Here is a 27923-nt window from a genome sequence, read left to right on the forward strand (position 1 = left end):
CTTTAAAAACTGCTTCTAGGCAGTCTTTATGCCCTGCAAAGAGTAACAAACATAAGAGAGTGAGCGCCGAGCTGATCCGACGGGGACTCTTCGATGCCTAAGTCAAACTCTTCACAAACATATAGTTTCAGTAAGAATGAAAAAATATCGGTCCCCTGGAAAGAGGTTTACCTGGGTTTTATAACCGAAGATGATGGTCATTGGTTGAGAGTCCTGCTTTGGTAGTATTTTGTCTGGATATAGCAGGAATTATAGTAAGAAAGTGAATATTATAGGCATTGCCACTATGGGAATTTCTTTTATGACCATATCCCGGAGAATATGGTAAGATTTTCTTCCTTCGAGGGAAGATTAGATGCTCTAGTGAGAGTCCTACTAGGATTCGTCCCATAACTTGTGGCCTGTGGGTTAAGTTTGGCCAGCTCCCTGTGGGGCATATCTTGACGGCGGTCTATCAAGGTTTTGGGCCGAACGGCCAGGGATAAATGGCGCAGTTACCAAACTACTTGCACCAAGTGACAGATTGTAAAGGGGGTTTCATATCGGGATAGAGGATCTAAAGAAGGAAGGGACATGTGGATCGGGTTGTATGGGATCGAAATCCGATTTGTAGGAGTGTCTTCTCTCTTTGAATTTGAGCCGTCCACGTCAACGACGTCACATGTCGCTTTTTGCAGGTAGAAATGCAAAGAATTGTAGACGATCTCGGTCCATCATATTGTCTCTGAGCCGCATCTCCACCCCGGCAACTGTAGTTCGAAATGATATAAACAAAAAATTTCAATTCGATCTAATGAATTGAATCCCACGCAATATAGGGTATTTGAATCAAAACATTTTTTTGAAAAAAAAAAATCAAACATTTTAAATAGAGTTTATTTTATCTCTTCCGTACTACAAATGAGCACCTTTAATGATTCACAACACCAATCTGTACTTAATCCTTGATGAAGAAAAACAAAGTAGAATCTTCCCCTGAACTTGAACTAGGGGTGTCAACCGATTAGGCTGGTCTGGTTTTGGTCGGGCTTAATCGGGCTTGAAGATTTTCAAAGGCTACACCGTGTCCGCCCATTTAACTAATCGGGCTTAGTTATTGAGGGCATGGTACACTTTATATTCGGTCGGTCGGCCTCGGGCTATAATTGGGCTACCTTAATCGGGCTTTAGTCGGGCCTTAATCGGGCTACGGACATGTTTAATGTTAAACGGGCTTTAACCGGTTTTTAAACGGGCCCTCTTTAAAATGTGCTCTTATATTCCGGCCCACTCATGTAAGCCCAAAAAAATGACAATAAATGATACCAAATATAACCAATATTTAAAATGTGAACATGTCTTTACCTTTTAGTTTTTATTCTTTAATTTGGGGGGTAAAATAGGTATTCTACAATCATTAAAGGGTCGGGCCAAGTAGGTGCACAATAGGCCGGCCTCGGTCGGACGTTATTCGGTCGGTCTAGGTCTGGCGCCCGATAGTCCAAGTAGCAAAACCGAGACCGACCATTTATAAACGGGCCGGGCTCAAGCTCGACACGTTTAATAAATGGTCCGAGCCGGGCCGGTCTATAAACGATCGGTCCCGATCGGTTTAGTCAGGTCGGGCCACGAATTGACACCCCTACCCTGAACCGATCGGTTTAATCGGGTCGGGCCACGAATTGACACCCCTACCCTGAACAATGGTTACCCAGAGAGAGAGAGAGAGAGAGAGAGAGAGAGTAATGACTTGAGTCTTATTTCTCTCTCCTTAAAGCTATTATTATATAAGGAAACAAAGATTCCTTTCCTTCTTAAGATTGTCAGTGCCAAGTAGTTAAGCATCTCATTTACTAAAAAAAAAAAAAAAAAAATTTAATATCTCACTCGTACAATTTTAGCTTATAATGAGTAGTGGAAATATCTAAAATTACAAAATATGTCGGTTCTTATTATATATTCATCTTCAATTTTGGTAATTTTACTAAAGCTTTAAATCAAAGTTTGAGTAACTTTCATTCCTTTCTTAGACTCAATTTTTTCCAATGAGATATATGTAAAGGTCCTCCATCACATGGCCTAACCTATAAATGTATGACCTGGTGGAAAATAGTGAAGCGTTATACTTCACTAAGCATAGTGATAGCCAGAAAGACCTATAATACAAGCATGGTATCCTACACCCTTTCATGTTGTTGTTTTTTATTTTGTTTTGTTTTTGTTTTTTTTGTTTTTTTATAAATTATTGTTCCTCTCTTCTTAAAATAATTAATATAATAATGAATTTTAGGAGGCACAATGTATGCCTTAGGTTCAGAGAGCCTTAGAGATGGCTTGGTATTGTGTAAGGATCTGGGTCTCTCTGACTTTTTTTTATTAATTCTGAGTCCTTCCTGATTGTGGGACTTATCTCTCAAAGATCATGTACCTTGTAGAGTTGCTGGTATTGGTTTCAAGAAGTAATCAACCTCTGCGATTCCCTGAGAGCTCGTATATACTTTTCATTTTGGGAAAGCAACCACGCAGCGGATTGGTTAACTAACTTTGCATGTGAATCTACTATAAATTTGGTTTTCCATGATGATAATGCTTTCTCATCTAATATTAGTTACATCATTCAGGAGGATAAAGTGGGATTACCAATTTTTAGAATGTAATCTTTCCTCTTTCGCAGGTTTTTCTTTTGGGTTTTATTAGTATTAGAGTGATTTGTATCTCATGGGTTGGGGTTAGGCAGGTTATGTCCCCCCTTTTGTTTCTTCATTATTCTATTTCTATTATTTAATAAATTTTTAGAGACTTTCCCGATCCCAGATAATATTCGAGTATGACAAAAAAAAAAAAAAAAAAGGTTCAGAGAGCCTTTTTCCATATGTTACTGTATATTGGAATATCTGAACTGATCGAAAAACCTTATTTATTTATTTTAATTCAAATCTTGTAGATCATGTAGAATGACTTGCATAGTTAGAATAACGTCCAAGAAGGCCGATGTTGATGGTGATGTAGCAACCTGAATGCTCCAGATGGGTCGTACTAGTTTGTTTTTTAGTTTGGAAAATTTTCATTTGATAAAATTTTACAAGAGGTCTACCCTTTATGGAAAGTTGAATGAAAAATTTACACTAAAATTTGTTGGTAAAACAACTTTGGAAAATCTATGGGGGGCTGAGAGACTTCAGACTCAGCTTTCTCATCTCCTCCTTCCATCTTCCTTGCCGATCATCTGTAGACTCTCGTTCTCATCTCAGAGTCGATCTCAAACTCTTCTTCTTTATTATCTGAGAGCTGATCTCCTTCTCATTGCAGAGTGGAGAACTCTCGACTGGGATCCCAAGTGATGTCGATGCGACCTGTGAATTTCCATGCAGATCAATGATTGGGTCTTCTCATTTTGTGCATTCCATAATCCATCTTTGCAATGTATCGAGTGAAAGTTTTGGTTTCGATCTTCGATGTTCTAAGGTTTATTAGTTTCATTAAATGCGTGGATCAAGTGTGAGAGAGCTTTATTAGCGTTTGTGGAAAATAAGAGTAAGAGGATTAGCCAATTAGGACCGAATGGGGATATAGACCTTACTTTTTTAATATAAAAAAATATTGTTAGATTGGCAAAAAAATCGAAAAAGAATATAGAATGTTATACATAAAATGAAAATGTTTTTGAATTTCAAATTCAAAATCAGGTACTTCAGACTAGACATGTGGTGAAGGAAAATTCTGTGATTGGGTTATGGCCCATGCCCTATTGGTTATTGAAATGAGGTCGAAATATACTTATGGCATCAGATTAAGCTTTAGAAACCTTTTGAGATTTTTTAAATATAAACATATGGGTTCACCTTTTTGCCTTTTATTAAAATTATCCAAACATGAGCCTGTCATATGGATATTGTTAGGTTAATTCTTGCGGGTTGTGATGCAATTTTTGTGCATATTTCCCAGTCCTTTGATAGAGAGGCTCATTACCTGGCCATTCCACATGGGTGTAACGAGTGGAACTTTCTCATGTTCGGTGGCTATCTTCGAATCAGGTTCTTCTCCTTTGCAGATAATCACCACATCTAATCTCACACCGTCCACCAGGTGTGGGGCGCAGGTTCTTCTCCCCTGTAGGTAACCAACCCACCTAATCTCGCACATCCACAAGGTGTGGTCTCTGCACCCCAAAGGTGTCCCCACACCCCATGGACAGTGTGAGATGGGATGGAGTGGTTACCACCACTCCTTTTGTATCTCCTTTTGTTGCTGGGTAGAGGTTTGCCTCTCCCATGCTAATGAATAAAAAGCTTGTCAATTGGACAATTGAAAATAGATTAAGCTGTTTCGTACCAAGGTCAGTTACAACTAGAAAAACCCAAATTAAAAAGCATTGATAGTTGTCCGATGTGCCCTAATTCCTTGAGGAGGAGATATGCATCTGCTTCTTTCGTGACTTTACGTTCACAACTGTCTATGACCAACCGATAACATAGGCAAGAAAATAAACCAGCACTAGGCTGATTGGGAAAAGCGCATAGGCCACTAAGCATGTCCATAGAGGGAAGGTGGTGTGAAAGCTGGCAAAGAGACCCATCACAAGACAAACAATAAGAATGATTAGCACTTCAGATGAGAAGTCCCATGTCAACTCCCTCACATAAACAAGGGCTAGGATGACAATCAGAGAAACGATGTTCATGGTCACTACACCATATATCTGCAGAAGGGAAAAAAGAAGAACAGAGATAAGTATCACATTGGCAATGCATGTCCCACAAACAGTGTTACATGCTAGTATTATAATTTATACTTATATTTTCAACACTTCACTACATAGAGCCTAAAGCCTAGCATTGGAATACCCCAAATATGCATATCAGTAATTCACCCAAAAAAAAAACATATCAGTAGATCACTATAATTAGATAGATGTCGTCAAGGGATAATCAATTGAGAAGCAACAAATTATATGAGATGTTTAGGAGGAGAGACACCATCAAGTTATAGCATATGATATGATCCTTAGAATGCTTAAATCTTTCTTAAAATATTGGTGGAACCTATCATAAAAGAGTTTATGGAATGAAAACATCATTCCATGGGTGACAATATATGTCGTGTTGGGTTTTTGTCTTTTATTATTAGGTTTGTATATGTTTTGAGTCGGATTTTGGGTTCATCATACATGTTAAAATTATACTTGCGTGGGGATCAGGTTATGAGGGTTTCCTATATATTGTTTGAGATGCATAAAAATGACCCACCTATAAGCGGTCAACATGTGGCACAGGATCAGTCGAGAAGAAGAGACTAAGTTGAGGTGACCCGTTCATAAATGAACTCCTTGTTGGTAGAGCCACAATAAGACTTGGACTCTCTGTGGAGATTAAACTCCTCGATAGCTGTCACATTGGGAATAGACTGTTCGTTGTTGTATGCATAGTAGTCAAGGCGTCGCCTAGGCGACGACTAGGAGTCCAGGCAGTTTGCTTGGGGCCTAGGCGACAGCCGCCTTGTTGCACTGCATGTCGCCTTGTGTTTCGGCACTTATTTATGCCAAATATCATTCAAGTAAATGTTTTTAATATTCATTTACTTAAGATATTATTCATAAATAAACAAATACCCCCTATTTGAATCCAATAAAAATAGTTTAAAAATCAAATTCCAAAAGGATAAAAGTCAACCCCCCAGTCCAAGAACAAAAACTGGATTTTGGTTATAGGGACGATTTTCAACTTTTAAATGCTAGGGTTTTTCTCAATTATGAAAATTTTATAAATTCTATCATATTAAAACATTGCTAAAAATCAAAAGTCCGGTAAAAAAATATTTTGTTTTGATATTCATAAAATTATTTTCATTCAGACGATTTTAACAGTATTCGCGCACTTAAAAATAAGTTTGACTGAAGCATAACTTTGTCATTGCAACTCAGATTTAAATAATATTAAACTTGTTAGAAAGTTGGTTTTATGTTATAGCTAATACAAAAAGTCTCATGTAAAAATAAGATCATTTGACCAGTCAAACTTATTATAGAATAAGAGCATTTATCTAAATGTTGATTTTTTATAACTTAATATGACTTAATGTTAATTTTTTATGATTTGATGTGGCTAAATGTTGATTTTTAATGACTTGATGTGGCTTAATCTTGATTTTTTATGATACAAGGTATATATAACTTACTAAATAATGTTAGAAAATAGGAAAAATAAAAAATAACACTTGTTCGCCTTGTTCGCCTTAAGGCGGACGCCTTCTCGCCTAAACGCTTAGACAACCCTCCACCGCCTTTGTTCGCCTTGGCGCCGTGACAACTATGGTTGTATGGATAAGGGGCGTGTGACTTAACACCCTATCTGGGAAGAATTCCGCTATTCAAGCCGGAGTCTACCTCATCCCTTTCTTTAAATAATGAGGTAGGGCCCTAGGCATGGACACTTCACCATCTCATATTCTATTGCTCTCTCCACACCCTCATCTTACTGCTATTGCTTGGATCTGACTTAAGCATCAGAGAGTCCCCCCTCGGAGTCTACTCCAAGTCTCTATACTTAGCTCTTGGTGTGCAGGGCATCCATCCAATTGCAACAGATTGGCCTTGTCTATGGGAAAAGAGAGAGCCATGGAAGCTACCAAAGGAGAGACATCATTAGCTAAAAATCCCACCGTATTTGTCAAACCCCAGTAGCTAGCAAACCCACCGCAGGATCCCAAAATTGGAACCTTATGAACAATTAGATGCCACTCTCTCCTTTGAAGAGGGATTACCTCCATCTCCTCATCATAATTCGTGCTACCGACCTGTAGACACCTCATATTTCACCCCTAGAAGCTGCTTGGACAATGATATCCTTTGAAGCATAAGGATCCTATATCTATAGACTTGACACTCTGAAAAAGCATCCATGTTAAATGACAAAAAAACTCCTGAGTGGGAAATCTTATCTGAGATGTGGTTCTCAATCTGCAGAGTTGCTGGGATGCACTAATGTCAGATTTTTTTTTTGTCATACCCTCCCAATTTGGCAAGGAATTGAGTTCATTTGCCCACTATCTAAGAAAAGATTCTATTTTGATGATCAAGATTTTTCCTTGGAAGCAGTCCCTGTTGGCCATTACCATCCCTAATCCCTGTGCCCAGTCGAGGTATATAAAATATGTGAAAAAATGATTTTTGAATCATTCAATCCGACTCAGCCTCATTGATCTCTCTCCCCTGGCATGGATGTAAATTTACTTGGTCTAATAATAGGAGACTGGGCAATGTTAGGGCCGTCTTGGATAGAAGTCTTGGCAATGAGGAGTGGTTGAATTCTTTCCCTGGCTGTTCTCAATGGGTTCTTACCTGTAGCTACTCTGATCATTCTCCGATTATAATTGCTTGTGCTGGTATCCCTCGCCCTGTTAATACTCCATTTAGAATGCACCGTTTTTGGGCAGAGCACCCAAATTTTCTTGAGGTGGTATGGCTCCTATTCGTGGAACTCCTATTTATGTGGTTGCAAGAAAGCTCAAAAGATTGAAATATCATCTATGAAATTGGGCATCTACTGCTTTCCCTTATGCAGATGAGGAAGTTCATAAAACCAAGCTGATTTTGGATGAGATTCAAGGTTGTATTGAGGCTGAGGGTTTCTCAGAGGATCTATTTGATAAGGAGTTGGCGGCAAAAGACAATTATTCAAATGCTTTAGAGTTGCAGGAGAAGGTTTGGTTGGAAAAATCTAGGATTTGATGGCTGCGGGATGGCGATCGAAATTCTAAATTTTTCCACATGACTACTAAAATAAAAAGAGGAAGGAATGTGATTCGTTCAATTCAAGGTGATGATGGTATTATGATTATGGATCCAGGTGAAATCGGTCTTCATGCTTCTCATTTTGAAACTTTTCGTAAGAAAGATGATACATTTGCTTGGCCAGAGAATCTTTCATGTATTCTTGAGATCATCACTTCTGATGCCAATGTCATGCTATCTGCGTTCCCCTCAGCGGTGGAAATTAAAGCGACGGTCTTCGACTTAGACCCTTCTAGTGCCCCAGGCCCTGATCGCTTCCCAGGTACATTCTATCGTTGTTGTTGGGACATTGTGGGTGGAGAGGTATGCTTAGCCATTCCGAATTTTTTTAAAGAAGGAATTATCACAAAAGGGATAAATTCTAATTTTCTCACTCTTATTCCAAAAGTGGAATCAACCTCCAAGGTTACTCAAGTTAGACCAATATGTCTTGGGAATTTCTTTTTTAAGCTAATCCAAAAGGCTTAGCTTCCCGTGTTTCTACTATTTTGCCTAGATTGATTTCAGGAAAGCAAGGGGCTTTTCAATAGGGAAAGATTATTTTTTAAAATATTTGTGTTGCATCGGAGCTAACGAACATGATGCATGTTAAATCTTTTGGAGGTAGCCTGGGTTTAAAGTTGGATATTCAAAAGGCTTTTGATACGTTTGATTGGAATTTTCTGTTTGATGTTCACCACAAATTTGGTTTCGCTCAAGTCTGGATCGACCGTGTTCACCAAATTCTCAAATCAACCAAGCTCTCGGTCCTAATCAATGGTGGGCCGGTAGGTTTCTTCGGAGTTGAGCGAGGGTTGCGACAAGGGGACCTTTTATCTCCTCTTCTTTTTATCATTGCAGAGGAGGTGTTGTGTCGTGGTATTAGAGATCTTATTGATAAGAGGTTGATTAAACCTTTATCTGGTCCAAGGAATGTCACCACTCCTTCCCATCTGTTATATGCAAATGATATATTGATTTTTATGAATGCTGATATAAGAGGGATTCGCAAGCTAAAATATTTTCTAGATCATTATCAATCTTATTCTGGTCAAATGATTAATTTAGACAAGTCTAAGATTTTTCTGGGAAATTTTGCAGCTCCTAGAAAGAGGAAAATTAAGGATATTCTGAACATCCCTGAATGTAGCTTCCCAATCCAATATCTTGGTGTGGATAAATTCAAATCGAGATTGGCAGGCTGGAAGGGTAAGCTTCTCTTTATGGCAGGAAGAATTGAGCTGGTTAAATCTGTGATGTGCAGCATTCCAATTCATAATTTCTCAGTTTATCTCTGGCCAGCCTCTGCTATCTCTATTATGGAGAGATGGATTAGGAATTTTATATGGAGTGGTGAAGCTGAGAACTCTAAGGCTGTTACTGTAAGGTGGGATGTGTTATGTAAGCCTAAGAGGGAAGGAGGCCTTGGTGTTCGAAGACTGAAGGATTTAAATCTGGCTTTACTTGCCAAATTATGTTCGTATGTAAAGAATGATGGCTCTCAATTCTCTGCTTTCTTGCGAGGTCGGTTTCTGACAGGCAATGGTCTTCTGAAGTCTTCCCCAATCTCTTCTTCCATATTGCCGGGCATAAGGAAGGTTTGGGATTTTGTGAATCTCCATGAGAGATGTTTGGTTGGTAATAGTAGAAATATTAGTTTTTGGAGGGATAGGTGGTTGTATGATGATCCAATTTCTCATATCATTTCTATTGATCCTCATCTTGTGTCATCTCTATTGGCACCTGTATCTGATTTCATAGATGGTGGAAGGTAGTGCTTTCCAGAAGTTCAGTCATTGATCATGCAGAATGTCTGTGAAAAAGCTCGTGCTTACCTATTACCTTTGATCAATCTAGAAGACAGGAGGGTGTGGTCTCTCTCCCAATCGGGTAATTTTACTATGAGGTCGGCTTGGGAAGGATTTCGTCAGAAATCCACTATTGTTCAATGGGCTAATATGGTCTGGTCAAAGGGCCTATCGCCTAGAACTTCTTCTTTTGCTTGGCGTCTCATCCATGGTGGTCTTCCAACAGATGAGAAGGTGTGCAAAAGAGCTGTGCCTTTGGCATCTCAGTGCAACTTATGTTATGCTAATGGTGGGACTTCAAATCATATTTTCTTTGATTGCAATTTCTCGCAGTAGGTGTGGTTGGCCTTCTTAAATTTTTTCGATCTTAGGTGGTCTAGTTTCCCTTCCATTTAAGAACTTTTCTCTTGGTGGAAGAGGAAGGCAATTATGGTCCCAATTAAATCTGTTTAGCAGGTAGCAACTATCATTATCCCTTATTAGCTCTGGAGGGAGAGGAATCTGTGCAGGATCGAGAATATTTGTAGAGATGTGAAGATGGTGAGTCGAGCTATTGTGAATGAGATTCAAGGATTTTCTTCTTGTAATATGATTCATATAAGATCCATGGCTGACCTTCTCTTATCCAGGAAGTTGTGGCTTTCTTGTTCTTCGCAACCCCACAAAGGTATTTTTGAAGTTCGTTGGGCTCATCTGGAAGAGGGTTGTATTAAGATCAATTTTGATGGATATTCTAGGGGTAATCCAGGTCATTCGGGAGTGGGTGGTGTCCTAAGGAATCATTCGGGAAGTCCTCTTCGATGCTTTGCAATTTATGAAGTTATTGCTACCAACTTTTGGGTAGAGTTTGCTGCGTTCTTTGAAGGAATCAAATTGGCAATGAACATGAATTTGGATGTTATTTGGGTGGAAGGGGATTCAGAGCATTAGGAATGGTAATATCCCATGGTGTTTCTAACAAAGATGGATCCACTACAAAAGCTATCTAGATCGAATCTCATGGAGAATTACTCATAATTTTCGGGAAGCAAATTCAGTTGCGGATGGTTTAGCAAATCATGCAGCGGCAACAAGAACCTCAATGACTTGGATGAATCCTCCTCGTTTTTCTTTGGAGAATCTTAGTTGGGATGCTCAAGACCATCTGAAATTTAGATTCAACTGATCTATTTTTTATTTTCTCTGCTAGTTGATTTAGATTGTTAGTTTGCTGATGGCCATGCCGAAGGTGGACTGCAATCTAAATTTGTTTTCTTCTATGGTATCATTATGTATTGCATTCATTCTTTTAATAATATTCTTTACTGATCTTTAGCAAAAAAAAAAGCCTAAGTCATAGGCATTCCAAGTTTATAATCCTTATGCTAGATAGGCTACCCTAGCCCAGTTCTCCTTAGAACTAGCCTAGTTAAGAAGTGAATTGACTAAAGCGGGAAAAAGTGCATAAAGAGACACCCTACTAGAATTGACACAGAGATGGGACCATGTTAATATCGAGGATTAGGTCTATCGATGTCAACTCCTTGCAGTGCGAGTATCAACCAAAACCTTGTGAATGTCAACTGAAATCAATTCTCTAATCGACACTTAGAAGCCTTTGTTAGACAAAGACAGAGCATCTGTCGATATCGATGCACCCTCACCTTGATGTGAACATAAGCCATATCAATGTTGATTATTTGGGTAATTCCAGATGTACAAGTACTCTTTTTCCTTGGATTTGATGAAGCATAAGCAGTTTCAACCTCTTTTCTAAGGTTGGGAACTCATCTAAGTTCATTCCTAAGTCTTCATGTGTCTCATGGGCATGATAAACACCCCCACTAATTGGATAGAATTTTATCAAGTGTGTTGCTCTATTTTGCACCATTGGTGAGATGATTCTCTCTTGGATACTCCATGGATGGTTTCCCTAAACCCTAAAATGTGTGAAGAGGGTTGTGATCGCTCTAAAGTCTATAAATATAGGGTTATTCAAGTTGAGATGGATCCTTTCGACTAAAATTTGGTACATGGAGTCTCTCCTTGACTAGAGTGTGTTCAAAAGAGCAAGTTTTGAAGCCCTAAGTGCTTGGGCAAGTGGAACTTTTTGTGTTGAAGCTTTTCTCACGAGTCTAGAGCAGCCTTTAACTTTCTTTTATATCTTCTTTACTTATTATTGGCTCTTCTTTACAAGGTATGTCTTCTTCACTTGTTTATTGTTTTCACTATTGTTTTCTTTGCTTGATTTTGGATATTTTTAAAGGGTGTGTGATCCTACCTTTTTGGGTGGTGGTCATACAGTCACATAAAATGTTGTTTAGGTTTTATTTCAAAATTTTGATCTTCATATGTTCATCGTTTCCATGTTATGAGTCTGTTGGTGTCTTCTCGTAAAATATATCATCTTTCTTCTTCTCTTTCACATGATAGGGATATAATAGTATGCTCGTGATATGTTTCATGGTGTTCTATTATTATTTTCCCCATGGGACTATTTTTCTTTTTTTCTTTTTGGTATTTTTAGGGATTTCTCTAGATTTCTAGGTTTTTTTGGGACCTAGGGAATTTTTGTAAATTTTTATATATTAATAGGCACGAATTTTCATGATTATTTTATCGTATTTTCATAATGATAAGTATGATTTTTTTCATCTTGTATGATCCTTTAACATTGTTAGAATTTGCCAAGTTAGGATTTATGGCTTCCCTCACTATTTTTTTCGCTAGAAGATCAGATTGTATTAAAGGAATAGAAAAATAAAAATATATTACAAGAGCAAGCTAAGAGGCACCACCTTCGGCAATGCCATCAACAGAGACTCAGAGCTGCTACCTCAAAGTGTTTAGGAATCTAAATCTAGAACGACCATCAATGTTTAATTGCAGCTCTCTAGCAGCGTGAGAGGGGAGCTGCACATCATCGCTGTTGATCCCTGCCTTTGCCGCATCCTTGGCCAAAATATCAGCCACGGGGTTTGCTTCTCTGAAGCAGTGGGATTTCTTCCATTTAATGGAGTTAAGGAACTTTGAAAGTGTAGACCATTCCTGAAGGATAACCCAGGGAATGAGTCTATGCTGAAAAATGAAGACCGCTGCCGAAGAGTCTGACTCAATCCACAAACGATTGATGTTCATCTCACATGCCAATCACATACCCTTGATGATACTCCAAATCTCTGCTAAGAAACTGGTTGAAATTCCCAAGTAGAAACTGCAGCAGCGAATTTTCCTGCCATTATGATCTCTAAAAATTCCGCCTCCACCAACTCTGCCTCATTGCCAAGCGAGCATCCGTCCACGTTTAACTTTATTCGGGAAGGGAAAGGCTTGCACCAGTGCACCTCCAATATAGATCACTCTCTGTGAGGGGAAGAGGAGAGGTTGAACTTTTTGCAAATTAACAAATCAGCTGCATTTCTAAGAGAGACTTTCATATGGGAGCATATGAAGCTAATTTCCCCTTGGATGGCACAAATGATCCTCACATGACTGCGAGCATTCCCCTCAGATCTTCTTTGTTTTCTTTCGAACCAGATAGCATCGATTACCAAGAAAAGATTGATCTCCCAGAGGTTTTTCAAGCACCAACCATGAACTTTATTCTTCCACCAGGCAATAAGAGCATTCGAGGAGTTGCAACTTGGCCAGGAAAAATTAAAAAAATCCAGAACACCTTTTCAAACTCCAATAGAGAGATCACACTCAAAGAAGAGATGGGCAAAGGATTCAGATGGCGCACCACACAACTCGCATCTGGAAGAGAGAGGGATACCTTTAGCTTGAATCATGTCGTCAGTAGGGAATTTGCCGTAGACCCATCACCATCCCAGCAGGGAGAGTCTCGGGGGAAGGAATTTACTCCAAACCAGCCCCGCCCCAGGGACCTGTAGGAGACCGAGATCTGAGGCCTCCCAGGCAGATTTCACAGAGAACACCCCCATAGTATGAAGACCCCATAGGCAACGATCATTTGAATTTGAGGAGGGTAGCTTAATTTCTTTAATAATTACAAAAGTATCCTTCAGCGTAGTAGAATCAACATGAGGAAGACACCACTGGTCATTCTTTATGAAATCAGCTACAGATTGGTTGAGAGACGAGAAAACCTCATCTGGCAGCTCTGCAAGCTCTCTAATAGACTTTTTGCCCCACCAGTTATCACGCCAAAAATCAATGCTATGCCCATTGCCAATAAACCATTTTTCATTATCTGTCACAAAAGACCATAGTCTCTTCACTCCCGACCAGATTGAGGATTTTTTATAGCCACTTTTAAACGCTCCAGAACTAGAGATAAATCTAGCTCTGATCAGAGAACTCAGCTGCGAACTTTCATTTTTTATTTTCCAAGCGAGCTTCGAAATCAAGGCCATGTTCACATCCCTAAGTCTTCTCAGACCAAGACCGCCTTCCTTCTTTGGTTTGCATACCTGATCCCATCTGACAGAAATGGCTTTGGAGGTGTCTATCTCCCCAGTCCAGATGAAGTTTCGCATCCATTGTTCTAGCCGTTTAATCAAGGGGGAAGGCCACCAGTAGACAGAGAAGCTATGCAGGGGTATTCCACAGATAACAGATTTTACTAATTCAACCCAACCAGCCATTGAAAGAAGCTTACCCTTCCAACCTTTACGCTTGCTTTTAATTCTATCCATCATCGGGATAAGAGGATCGTGCTTAACTCTGCCATGAAAGATTTCCACGCCCAAATATTTGGTTGGAAAATTACATATGGGAATATTTAATTCCTCTACTAGCCATTGCTTCATAATTGGAGGAATTCGACCCAAGAAAAGTTTGCTCTTTTCAAGATTGAAAAATTGCCCAGAACAATTTTGGTAACAATCTAGAAAGATCTTCAAGTTTCTAATGTATTTCTTGGATGCATTCGAGAAAATGAATACATAATCAGCAAATAAAAGATGAGTCGGAATGTCTGCACCCCGAGGACCAGCAATGGACTTAATAAAGCCTTTGGTAGCTAACTCCTTAAGACCATGACACAATACCTCTTTCGCAATAATAAAGAGAATTAGGGATACAGGATCTCCCTGCCGTAGGCCTCTACTGACTGGAAAGAAACCAATAGGCCCCCCATTTAGAAGCACTGAAATACGAGGAGATTCTAACAGGGTGTGGATCCAACCAATCATAGTGTCAGAGAATCCAAACTTGTACAGAACTTGATATAAAAGGCCCCTCCTCTAGCATAATTACTCATGAGGTTAGCTAGCTCAGAAGCTAAACCAATATTCGTCTGAATAAATTTTCCTTTCTAGAAGGCTCCTTGCTCAGGAGAAATAAGCATAGGGAGAAGAGTAGAGATACGAGAGGCCATAATTTTTACAGAACCTTGCAGAAAAAATTCCCCATGCAGAGAGGGTGAAATTTCCCAAGGGTCCTGCCTCCATCTACCTTAGGGATTAAAATCAAAAAATTGTTATTAATTCCTTTGGGAAGAATACTTGAAGAGAAGAAGCCCCTGACAGCTCTACAAACATCGAAGCCTATAATCTCCTAGCATGTCCTGAAGAATATTCTTGAAAAACCATCTGGACCTGGAGAGCTATCAGGGTCAAGATCCCAAACCGCTCTCTTAATTTCATCTTCCAGAGGAATAGAATCCAAAACCAAGCGATCAAAGTCCTGAAGAATTCTAGGGATGCAATTAAATAAATCTGGATGGCTGGCTAGGTCCACGCACCTATGAATTCCTTTATAATACTGAGCAATATGGTTACCCAGATGATCCTGATCAGAAATAGTCTCACCATCTTCCTTAACAATGCTAGAGATGTAATTCTTAGCCCTCTTCACTTTGGCCATGACATGAAAAAATCTCGAGCATTTATCGCCATCTTATTCTAGATTTTTTCCTGCATAGCTTCTCCTGGTATTCAGAGGCTTTTAAGAGTCTTGTTTTGGCCTCAAGATCAAACAACTCCTCAGAATGCCCCTCTTCCTCAATTATTTTCAAAATTTGATCTGGCTAAGACTGAGAGATGGCAACCTCATGGTCTAAGTGAGGGAAGGTCTCTTGCGACCACGATTTCATAGCAAATTTTAATCTTTTGAGCTTTTGGGCTAGAATAAAAGTGTATGATGCAGTTATGCTAGGCCTCCAAGAGTTACGAACCATATCAAAAAAAGTAGGATGATCCATCCAGAAGTTATTGATGCAAAAGGGGCGGTTCTGAGGCTTTGTTGTCATACCTAAACATATAAGCAAAGGCGCATGGTCAGAGGCCACTAGCTGGAGAACTTGCTGAGTACTGTTATCAAATATCTCTAGCCAAACTTCCTTCATAAAAGTCCTATCCAGGATAGCTGATACATTCCCTCTTCTTCTATTATTGGACCAGGTGAATTTTCTACCAGTAGATGGAGCCTGAATCATTGAAGTAGCATCAACCATAGCTCCGAATTCAGTAGCCGCCCTTAAGCAGAATCTTCTCGGCCCCCTCTCATGATCAACTAGGACTGCATTGAAGTCACCAATGATCATTCTTGAATTCCCTGTCAAACCTGTCACCAAGTCCGTCCATAACGATCTGCGCTTAGCTCTCAAGCATTTGGCATGAACCACAGAGAGCTTAAGAACTAATCCCTTCCAATCCAATAGCAGAGAAATCTATTGATCAGACATGGAAGTAACCCATGGAGTAATTGTGCCCTGTCTCCAAATCACCCATAGATTTGGGTTCATATTACGCTTATCGTTGGAAATAACATCAGCAGCAAATCTAAGACTGTTAAAAAACATCTTTGGAAACTTAGAAACTGGAAGCATGGGTTCAGCCAGACAAATCAAGTCTGGGAGATGAACATACACTAAATTGCTTAAGGCCACCTGAGCAGCAGCCTTCTTCAACCCGCGAATGTTCCAAAACAACACATGCATGATCACATGTGGGAATTTTGGTGATCAACGCTCGACTGATCCTTCTTACTCCCCTGCTTCCCCTTTTTTTTTCGCGCTTGGGTCGACCTATTCTGAGCTTCCTCTCTGCACGCCGTCGCAGTGTCAACTCTCCCAACACCTTCCATTGCAAAAATTGGAGGAATAAGGCCACGCCGATCAGGTTGGGTAGCACTTGGTTGGCTCGCCCTATGGATAGGGACGATGGTTAGATGTAGAGTGGGTTGCACCATGATCCAGGTCCCCCACTTGATTGGAGCCATCGCTAGCACCTAGGAGCACTTCTAACCAAGGTTGGATTTGAAGATTTGAATTTGAGTTTGATATTGAGTCAATCTCTCTATTATTGGCAGTTACATTCCTAGCTGCTCCAAAAGGGGAAGGCCTCCTTGACTGAGGCGTACAAGATCTCTCAACGGACTGATTCTCAATCGAATTCAAATCCTTGATAGCATCTCCTTCCAAATCAGGAATATTTCCGTAAGAATCTCTCCTCCTTCCTGATTTGGCTCTCCACCACCGTTTCTGGCTTCACCACCGTGAGTTGGCTGGTCTCCTTCCTGATCATGGTCGCCCCTTGTAGCAAGAATAGGGGATTTGTCGGCGTAAACGGCTCCTGGGATACCTCCAACCTCTTACGGCGCATCTCTCAGATCATCGGCTTTTTTTTTCTCTGCAATCTCCAATCACGTGTCCAATTTTTTTGCAGTATCCGCACTTACCTAATGAATCTTCATAAACAATGGGTTGCGTGAACCAGAAGAGATTAGTGGAACCAGGTTGACGGCATTCGACCTGGATCTCTTCTAGTCGTTCCCCTCCCATCTTAATCTCCACTAGAACTCTAGCATAATTTCCAAAGACCACGTTCTTGACGTGTTGATCGAGCGCAATAGGGTGACCAGCAGCCTTTGCCATCGTCAAGAGCACCTTTTCGTGCCAGTATTCGAGTGGTAGATCAGGGAAGCGAACCCAGACCAATGATTTGTTAACATATTTTTCGTTCACATTGAAGTCTGGATGCCATCTCTAGAAGCGTAGGTATTGCTTTCCCACACGGACAGGGCTTCTTCTCCACATAGAAGCCATATCACCATCAGAATCAAACTAGAAAATTGTGAAACCTTTGCCCATAGGCACCATCTTCACATTCCCCTTTAAGTTCCATGATTCCTTTGCTTGCCGTCGCACCTCATCTAATGATAAATATCTGAAGTTTAATTTTCCAATCAAGGCAAAACGATATATAGATAATCTATCCTCGTATTCATCCTAAGGAATAATGACTTTGGTGAATCTCCCTGCATTTATCGGCTCAGGTAGGTCACTCACTTCAGGGAGCACCGAGCCAACGGCCCTTGCATAAGTTTTCCTCAGAGCAGGATGAATTGAAGGCTCTCCACCTTCGCGGACAACAACCACTGATTCATCCGCAAGAGGTTCATCCACCCGCACAGGGAAACCTCCACCTGGATCTTGGCCATCCCCCAAAACGCCAACCTCCTTAGCATCCCTATCTCCCTCTCCTCTCCCAATGCTCTCCATCAGGAAATCTCTCTCTATCGACCATGAGATTCGATCTTCTAGCTTCCCTCACTATTATCTTGTTTATATTCAGTATACTAACCATTGTTCTGCAACCGAACCTCTAAGTATGTGATTCTGAACCCTATCTCTTTTATTTTAAGTATTTTATTCCTTCATAGTTTAAGAGTACTTATCATGTATTAGATATATATTTTAGCCACGTAATAGGAAGACCGATTCATATCGAGCAGACCTGGGTGCCTAACACCTTCCCTGGACCGTAACTTAGACCCTTACTCAGATTGATGGTTCGACCAATTCCCCATTGGGTGGTTGTAGATTCAATCTTTGGTTTAGTGGATCTTAAACCCTAACTCTAGGTGGTGACTCTTATTTGGTCATCTCTCTCTTTTCCCAAGAGATGAAATGGAGGAGAAGCACTTTTTTCGCTAGAAAATCATGTATATTAAATATAAAGGAGAAAAATTACAAATATAATACATCAAGAAGAGGAAGAGCAGAACAACCCAAGCCTCTCAAAAACAGGAAGAGAAGGGAAAGTACAAGTTCCACCTACGGCATTGCCATCAGTAGAACAAGACAAACCACAGACTCAACCACCCAAAAGCAAACAGTAAAATCACCTAACTAGATCTATAGCGAGGACAACCAGATGCATCCATGTCTAAATCCATCTTCTTCAGCGATGGCCAGACTGAGACCGATGAAGAGACTTCAAAACGAGCCGCTGATTTTGACAAGTAATCATCGACAAAATTCACTTCCCAATGGCAGTGGGTAATTTTCCACTCCACCGCTTCCAAAAAAGACAAACAATTTAACCATCTTTGACGAGCTTTCCACAGAGGTTTCCTCTTAAGAAAAAGAATAACAGTTGTAACAGAGGCACACTCTATCCACAAGCGTTGAATTCTCAGATTCTGAGCAACCTCAATCCCAATCATCAATGCCAAAAACTCTGCCTCAAAATTTGTTTGGCCGCTGAGAAAATTTCTGAAGTTAGCAACTACCTCAACCTTATCATTCCTGAGGACAAGCACGTATACCCTTTCTCATTGGGCTGGGATATACCTATATGTTCCTTATAGGACCTTTAGTTCCAATACCTACTTCTCTTCTTAGTTCTTTGATTGGCAAACGTCTGCCCTGTGACCATAGCGGCAATTTGTAGCGCATTTGATAGGAGGACTTTCAAAAACTATAGGTTGTTTGGAAATAAATGATTCTATAGAGCCATACTGATCACTCTCAACATACAGTTCCTCCACCCTTGGAATGGAGTCATCAATGTCAACACACACACACAAGCAAAATAGATGAATAGAGACTCACGAATCTTCCAGTCAAATAGAAATAGGACTTCCCACTACCTTCGTCAAAGAGAGAATAATCTCCTCATCTTAATATTCCTGAGGAAAATTAGGAAAAAAAAAAATCCATGTAAGCTCATGTGTCCTATCTTGATTATTAACATTAAAAGTTGTCCATCCACTAGCATAGGATCATTCTTCCAAATTGAATCTATACATGTCTCAGTCTTAAATTGAAATAAGATAAACCTTTGCCAAGTGATTATAGATTTTCCAGATGCTCAAGAACCCAGCAATCCTTTACATACGTCCGCAAAACATTCATAGAGATAGAATGAAAGTTAACTCGACCTAACAAAGAATATCGATGCTTTACCAATTGTTTATCATAAGCCATAGTGGAATCTTAATGCACGTAAATGTACAATCCTTAACTGTAATAGTAAGGCTATCCACAACCGAGAGAGTGCCCCCCCCCCCACTGAAGCAAAAGAACTCCCCATAGGAGTGTTGAAACACAACCCTAAAATGATGCAGAAAAATAAATGGAAATAGCAGACAACAGTTACACAAAGAATGCAAATATTTATGTGGTTTGGCCAGATTGCCTACATCTATGGTGAGATGAGATCTTGTTTTATTATCAATGAAGAATAGGGTTACAACCACTCATCCTCACAGCTCTCTTAGATTGCTTACAGAGAAAGAATCCTCACTACAAATCTATAGCGAACCCTATACAGGAAATTTACCGAAATACCCATATAGCTCCTGAAAGTCCAAAATTGCTTGAAGTAAACGATTCCCAAAAACTATTTCAGGCAGAGGGCTTCAACCTCCTACACCCTCATTATTTAGGAAAAATCACTAGTACTTCCTAAATTAAATTGAGATAAGGAATAAGCCCACTTTTGCAAGCGACTGAATACAACACATCATACCTCAACAAGGAGGAACTGTAGCTATTTACCGAACATCCAAGTTTCCTTCCCCCAATGAAGATGGGGAAAATGATGCCTTTGTTTGTCTCACTGGAATCGAATGATTTTCCCCCCATCAAGAAAGGATCAAAAATCCAACGATCAAGCACCTCCAGTAGCCTCCAACCCTTGCGCGTTAGAAACACTACCCACTTCCAGTTCTGGATAGGGGAAACCTTATCCACACTCACACTCATGGTCCTCTCTCTCATTCACATACCCATCGGTTGATCTCTCAAGCATAAAACCAAGTTGGTTATCTATAATACTAGTATCTTGTCTCAAGTGAACTTTAATTATTGTCTTCTATAAATTCATAGAATGACTATATTCCTCTATAAATATTACAACTTTGAATATCACCTTTACTTTTATAAATCGATACCACATTGCTTCTTCTCCATTCATCCATTTTTTTTAGGTGCTAAAAATCTTATCGAATAACCTAGTTAACCACGATAATCCACAAATTCCTACACTCTTCCAATCTTTATCAGGATACCATCTAGACCTACTACTTTACCTATTTTAATATTTTTTAAGGCTTTTTTACTTCAACCACCCTAATTGTTCATATATATCAAGATTTGTAGTTTCTTAGTGGTTAGTATAGCCTTCTAAGATATTGTTACCTGTATTGTTTTCATTTAATAAACTATATAAATAGCTATTCCACTTCTCATTAATCTCCTCATCGTTTATTATTACCATCCTCACTTTTTTTCCCTAAAGATCCAAGAAAATTTATTGAAAATCAGAAAAAAAGGAAAAAAGATGCAAGAGTGGATCTGGAAATTCCCCACCTTCGGCATTGCCATCAACAGGGAAAACCCACGCACTAATTATGGAATCTAAATCGAAGTCTAGATAAAGCAACATGCATCATCTCATCCCTGATATATGAGGGGAAGGAGATGAAAATACCCGAGGAATCATTTTTAGTCGCATTCTTAGCAAGGAAGTCAGCAATGACATTTGCTTCCCTGAAGCAATGAGAGACCTTCCACTGAATTGAGTCAAGATAGTGATTAATACGAATCCATTCTTGCAGATTGAACCAAGTAATGTAATTTCTCTAAACTGCCACCACCAAAGCTTTAGAGTCAGCTTCTATCCAAAGTCTCAAAATGCCAAGGGATTTCACTCTATAAAGACCTTCCATAAAACCACGAAACTCAGCATAATAGTTAGTTTGAACACACAATGAAATGTTAAAAGCTTCAATGGAATGGCCAGTGTTGTCCCTGAACAGACTCCCAGCGCCAACCTTTCCTGGGTTGCCAAGTGAGCAACATCTACATTGAGTTTCACCCATCCAACGGATGGCTTACACCCGAAAACTTCCAGAATGGATTGGCGATTTTCGGGAATACCCTGAAGACCAAGAGTTCTGCATATAATAAGATCTGAAATACAATTCACTACTCTCTGCAAGTTTAGAGAAGACTCATTGAGGTCTCTCTTAACCATATTGAATATATAGCTAGGATTTTTAAACTCATTTTGAAATCGCCTAGTGTTCCTTTCCCTCCATATGTGATCTGTAATTAGCACAAAACCAGCTAACCATGGGTACTTAACAGAGATCAACCTGCATTTTCTGAGCCACCATTTTACCAGGTCTGATATACTTGACTGGTAGCACCAAGTCATACCAAAGCAAGAGAGAAACCTATTCCGAACTTCCTTCGAGAAGCTACAATCTAAGAATAAATGATTAAGCGATCCTCAAACTTCAGGCAAAAGGAGCACTGGGAAGAAAGAGGGATGCCCTTGGCTTTAATCTGATCATCAGTGGGCATCTTACCATTCATAAGCAGCCACCCAAAAGTTTTTTGCCTTGGCTGCAAATGAGTTTCCCTTCTTTTGGCTGCAAATTACCACCCTCACTTTTAATGCATCTAATATGGTTTAAATATCTACTCTTCCTTTTCCTCAATTTGGTTAGTTTATAAATATCTTGTTCCCCTTCATTTTGCCCTTTGTGCCTCACATGGTATAGAGATTGTCATAATTTGTAGCCTTTGCATTCGCTATTATTTTCCTAACTTCATTTCTATTGAATTTATACATTTTGAATTCCTGTTCATCATTTGTACTTTGGAAAGTTTTAAATTGGATTTTTTAGCCTTAACTATTGTTTGAACTTCCTCACCCACTACCAAGTCTTCCTAGATAAGGTCATATTCGTTCAAATTCACCTAGAATATCAATAGTCATATTTCTAAGCATGCAACAGTAACTCGAGTTTCTACGATCTGAGAGGTGATACCTAAATTTATTTTATATGATATAAGTTGGGATGCCCAAATATGGTCTTGGTATAGATTTAGTTAATTGGGGGGGGGGGGGGGCACTATGAGCCCTCTCCCATTTCTTTGGTCTTTCAAATTATGTTTTGTTGGGTTGCTTATCTAATGATGGCCAAACCAAAGGTGGATTAGTAGCCCAATTTTACTTTATTTTTTATTTGGTCCTATCTCATAGTCTTTTAATTCTTTTTAATAATTCCTTTTGCTGATTTCTAATAAAAAAAAAAAATTATAGTTGTATTTCTAATATAAGTAACCATCTCATCCCACAATATTAGGGCCATCATCTAAATCCCATATTCTTTATGATACTAATTTATCAGTATATGTCGACCACCATATCCTAGGGAAAATAATCTCACAACTCTTACAATTTGAATTTTAAAAAACATATTTAAGGTCATTAATCTATGTTACGTGGCTAAGCTCTCCCTTGGTATAGTCTTACAATCTTTACATGATAACCTATCGTCTTGTCTAGTTAGAAAGAAAGAAAGAAATATATTTGTCTACTAGTTGTCCATTTTTTAAAGTTGTTAGATGCTCTTCATTTTTTTCGAAGCATATGTTTACTATATTGATATATCGTAGGCAACCACAAAATCTAAAACCAAAATCCCCTCCTTCAAAATCAAATCCTCTAATATAAGTTTGATGGATACCATCCTATCACTAATCCATTTAAAATCTATGGCACTATTTTTTAAATATTTATCTACTATTATTTCTACTTCATTTTTATTATTTGCATCCCTATTATACCAAAGTTTATAGTCATCTAAATCCTTAGCCTTTTTACTCTTCCATTTTGTCTCTACAAGCTATGTTAATTCTTCTTTTCATTACATCTACCAATTCTAGAATCTTTCCCATTAAAATTCATAAGTTCTTAGATGTAAATCTAATCCTACGCTCTTGGGATAGATTTTTAACTCATCCATGGTGCAAAAACCATTGGTCCTTGTAAGTGCTCCCTTGTCATAATACAATGCGTGATTTCCTGGGAATGCACTAGCATAAGGTCGATAGACATAATTCCTAGTTATTACTGATCAAGATCCATGCAAATGGTGATTCCTAATTTTTTTACAGTGTTGGATGCCTACTTGACACAACAAAACAATAAAATTTGAACTACCTAAGCAAGAGACAATCCACGGCAATCATACATGACCAATCTAAACACAGAAAGTACCAAATTCGAGAACACAACACATTCAGACTCGAAAGGACAAATTGATTTAAAAAAACACAAATAGGAGGAATGACAAACAAAAGAACAACAAATAGATAGAAATGACAAATAGATGAACATTAATTATATAAACCATATAATTAGATGAACAATAAATATATGAAACTAGATGAAACATCAAATAGCAGTAAGAAATCATAGAAAAACAACTGAGTTCTTCCTTCTGCCGGAGAAGAACGAGGAATTCTTCTCTTGAAAGAATTTGTTTAAGGGAAAGCTTCTTGCTCTTCACACTTCTATGGAAATTAAACAAGGAGGAGAGCAATAAAAGTGATATAATGGTTGTGAGGGCTTATCACTGGGGATGATAGTACAACAGATAGGAGAGATGGCAGTGAAACACTAGCAAGAAATGGTTCTGTTCCCTTGATCAGTTCTTATTAACTGATAACCTTTTTTTTTTTTGTGAAATTGATAATGCTTTTATACTAACAGTTCCTAATGGCAGGTTGAGAGTCCCAACAGATGCAGTTTAATATAACCATGTTCAATGTACTCGGGGACTACTGAGGCAACATAATCCTTTGGAGATGACTGCACTCTGTAATACTGGACATATCTCTCTCTCTCTCTCTCTCTCTCTCTCTCTCTCTCTCTCTCTCTCTCTCTCTCTCTATATATATATATATATATATATAAGATAATAATTGAAAAGTAGAGAATTACAAACCTCAGAGAAGACCAAAGAAGCATGTCTCTGCTTCTTCTGGCTAGCAGAAATGAATAATGACACTGCCTCTCTTGACTTAGTAGCAAAAGGCAAAGCTATGAATGAGACGAAGAACGAAGGTATAGTTGTAGCAGTGGAGAAGTTCTCAACAACATCAATAAGGGGTTCTGAAAATGTAGCTGCAATAACAGTTCCCACTAGCAACATAAATACTGCTTTAACGTAAATCCACTTGGGTTTATTCTCCACATCACTCACTTCTCCTATTAGATAATATTCTTCCTTGGTTTTCTGCATGCATGCATATGCAAAGTTTGCATTATTGAAGGTATCAAACTTTTATATATAGGTTAGGATAAGTTCAAGGCATACCATAACAAAAGTTACCTGATGAAAGCCATCTAAAACCTTTTCTGTGCGAGAACCTTGATTCCCAGTCAAAACAACAGATCTCTCGGCCACCTTAATCCATCTTGAGATTCCATTCAAGAACTCTTCCTCATTAACATGACAATCATAAGATGTATCAAAATCTTCTAATAATATTTTAATGGCATCATTCATGTCAATATCTATCTCATCAAAGTGAATTCCTAAAAGCAATGCTCCTAGCTCTGAGCCTGACAATTTCCTATCTGAATCCAGATCGATTGTCTTGAATAACCTGTTATTAGATTTAATTGAAAAAAATATTTGATTAAACAGAAAATAGTACTTAATAACAGAAGCTATAGTAAGTACGATATGGACTAACTTGTTGATAGCTTCAGCATTAGGTTGACCTTCATCTGTAAGGAGCCTTCCTAGCGCATGCCGTTTGAAATGTTTCAAAATTCCTGATATTACATGTTTATGCTTTGCATATGCAATCCTTCTCTTCTGAATCCAAGGTTGAAAGACCTGCACCATTCTTTTTTCTTTTAATAAGTCAAAGGTAGGTTTGTGGTGAAGCAACATCTTCAATCACAAAACGAAAAATAACCATATTGTCTATAACAATGAGGCTTGGCAATGAGCAGCTCTACACCAGAGTCCAGGAAAGATACCAAAGTCGATACAGGAAGGAGTTAGTGATACATACTATAAACCACAAGATGCTGAAGTCATCACAAAAATTCTCTTCCATATGCTTTGTTCACCCTCCAAAAAACACAACTAACATATCATACGATATAAAGCCTTACATGAGCTAACACTGTCACCTGGAATGTTTCATTGAACTCATCTCCATCCTATGTGAATTGAATCCAGTCCAAACAAAAGTTCAAATCCAATAATTTTAGATACAACAGCTTAGTTTCAGATTCTACGAGAACTTTAGAAAAAAATTTATCAAATTGTAATATTGAGTTTATACCTACATTGAATTTGAAGAAGACTCTGCTTATATCCCTAGTTACCATGGACAACAAAGTTGGCAAATGGTTAGCAGATTCCTCAGCAAGTTGTACCACCAGATCAGATGTGGGTGTGGGTGTTGATTGGAAACAAGAGAAGAAATTTTGGATTAAAATAGGGGTATATATATAGATAGATAGATATATATTAGATAACAGGATTGATCTAACCAAAATCCAGGGAAATAGGGATCTCCTGGTTCTGTATGGTAAGAAGGATGAGATAGGTGCAATACCTTACTCCGATCCAGCAGGGAGACTAACACTTAGATAGGTGCGATACCTTACTAAGAACTTAAATCGTGCAGAATTAAAATAAACAAGTAAATAAAGAACAAGACTATGAACTTAAAATAAAGATATGGAATTGCAGAAAATTAAAAGCTGCTTAACCGGATCTATTTTTCACAGTCGAGAGGCGCTACTGTAGGCTTCTTTGTGAAGATAAAACAAAAAGCTACTGTATGCAGATGCAGGAAGCTAATAATGCAATCAAAAATAATTTGAGAATTTAAAGTATACAATATTTGGAGATTTTGATCCAGAGTTCTTGGGTCTTTGGGCAGGCTTGGGTTGGAGGGTTTGAGAAAAAGAAGGGTGTTTGGTCTTCAGAAGTCTTTGAGCTGTAGGTGGCTAACCTTTGAAGGACGATCAGACTTGTGATGATCGGAGCCTGTTGTTGAAGACCGGCGGAGCACTTGGAGGTCCGGCGGAGCACTTTGAGATCTTGGAAGAACTTGGGAAGACGAGGCTTGCCTCGGAGCTTCTCTCTCTAAGTTCTAAGTTTACAAGGTTGAGAATTTTTCCAAGTGGTTTGGGAAGTGAGGGTGTGCTCCTTTTATAATGTAAGGAGGCTCATTTGAATTACATGTGGGTTTTGGTTTATTTGAGTTTCATTTGGTACTGTACCAAATTAGGTACTATTTGACATTTCATTTTGGCACTGTTTGGAACTGTGCACTTGAATTTGTATTTTAAAGTGAACAGTTGCTGCCGACAGTTTGGAGAACTATTGGCGCCGAAAGTTGGAGTTGCTGTCGATCTCTGATTTGAAATCTTCAATGATCTCACCACGACATTCCACGTGTCAGAGACACTGTTCTCCGTATTGGTTTGATCAAGACTTTTGTATCCTATTTGTTTGAGCCGGATATTGGCCGGACTGTCCTTTAACCTGGGACAGTAACAGTACCTCTTTTCCTTAACAGGTTGTCCGAGGTTATTTGACTAGGTGGTTTTACGACTACACCAGTCGGCTAGTTAATAACCGTCCTAGCAGACGTTGGGGACCAAATCATGGTTTGGTCGAAGAGGATTTTGATTTTGTAGCCCGACGAGATCTTCGAGAGGTGACTTCTTTGAATTTGCTTGAGGAAGATGCCTTGGAGCTGGCGGGCTCATAGATAGGATCATCTTCATATGGATCTTGGCCATAGCATTGGACTGACAAAGATCCTTTGATGGAGTTGAGGCTGTAGGCACCATCGCTAGAGCCTTCATCGTTGTCTGAGTCGGAACCGAGCTCAGCTAATCTGGCAAGAAGGGCTTCCTTCTCACTTTTGACGCTTGATTTTGATGTACTTTGAAGGGTTGGAATTGATTTGAGACCTGTGAGGCTTTTGATGAGTGACGACTTTTCACATTTGGAGACGTCACAGTTGTCCCACCATTTGACGTTGAAGGTCCAGAAAAGGACTGGAGTAATCTAGTCAGGTGTCTGGAAATCATAAATTTGGTATTCCCAGAAAAGTATCCATGCTAAGCGGTAGTGGAGGAAGAACCGGAGGATGTCAGGTTGGTGCAGTTGTGAGGTTGAATTTTGGTAAAATGTTTGGAAGGAATCTTGTATTTGTGGTGGGAGGATTTCAACCATAGGATCGTATCGATCCCACCATTTTGGAAACCACAGGGGTGTTTGATTGTTAAATCTGTACTCAAAACAGAAGAACCAAGAGTGGCGGTTAATCCTATTTTGAAAACAGAAGGCTTTAAACC

At 39.1% G+C, this 27923-nt stretch overlaps 1 pseudogene; it reads right to left on the reverse strand.

Moving 5' to 3' along the window:
* Positions 1 to 4279: 4279 nt before the first annotated feature.
* LOC122079777 overlaps positions 4280 to 27923 on the reverse strand; it is a 43753-nt pseudogene continuing 20109 nt past the window's right edge.

This window comes from Macadamia integrifolia, chromosome 5, assembly GCF_013358625.1.
Source record: "Macadamia integrifolia cultivar HAES 741 chromosome 5, SCU_Mint_v3, whole genome shotgun sequence".
In the NCBI taxonomy this organism is placed as follows: Eukaryota; Viridiplantae; Streptophyta; class Magnoliopsida; order Proteales; family Proteaceae; genus Macadamia; species Macadamia integrifolia.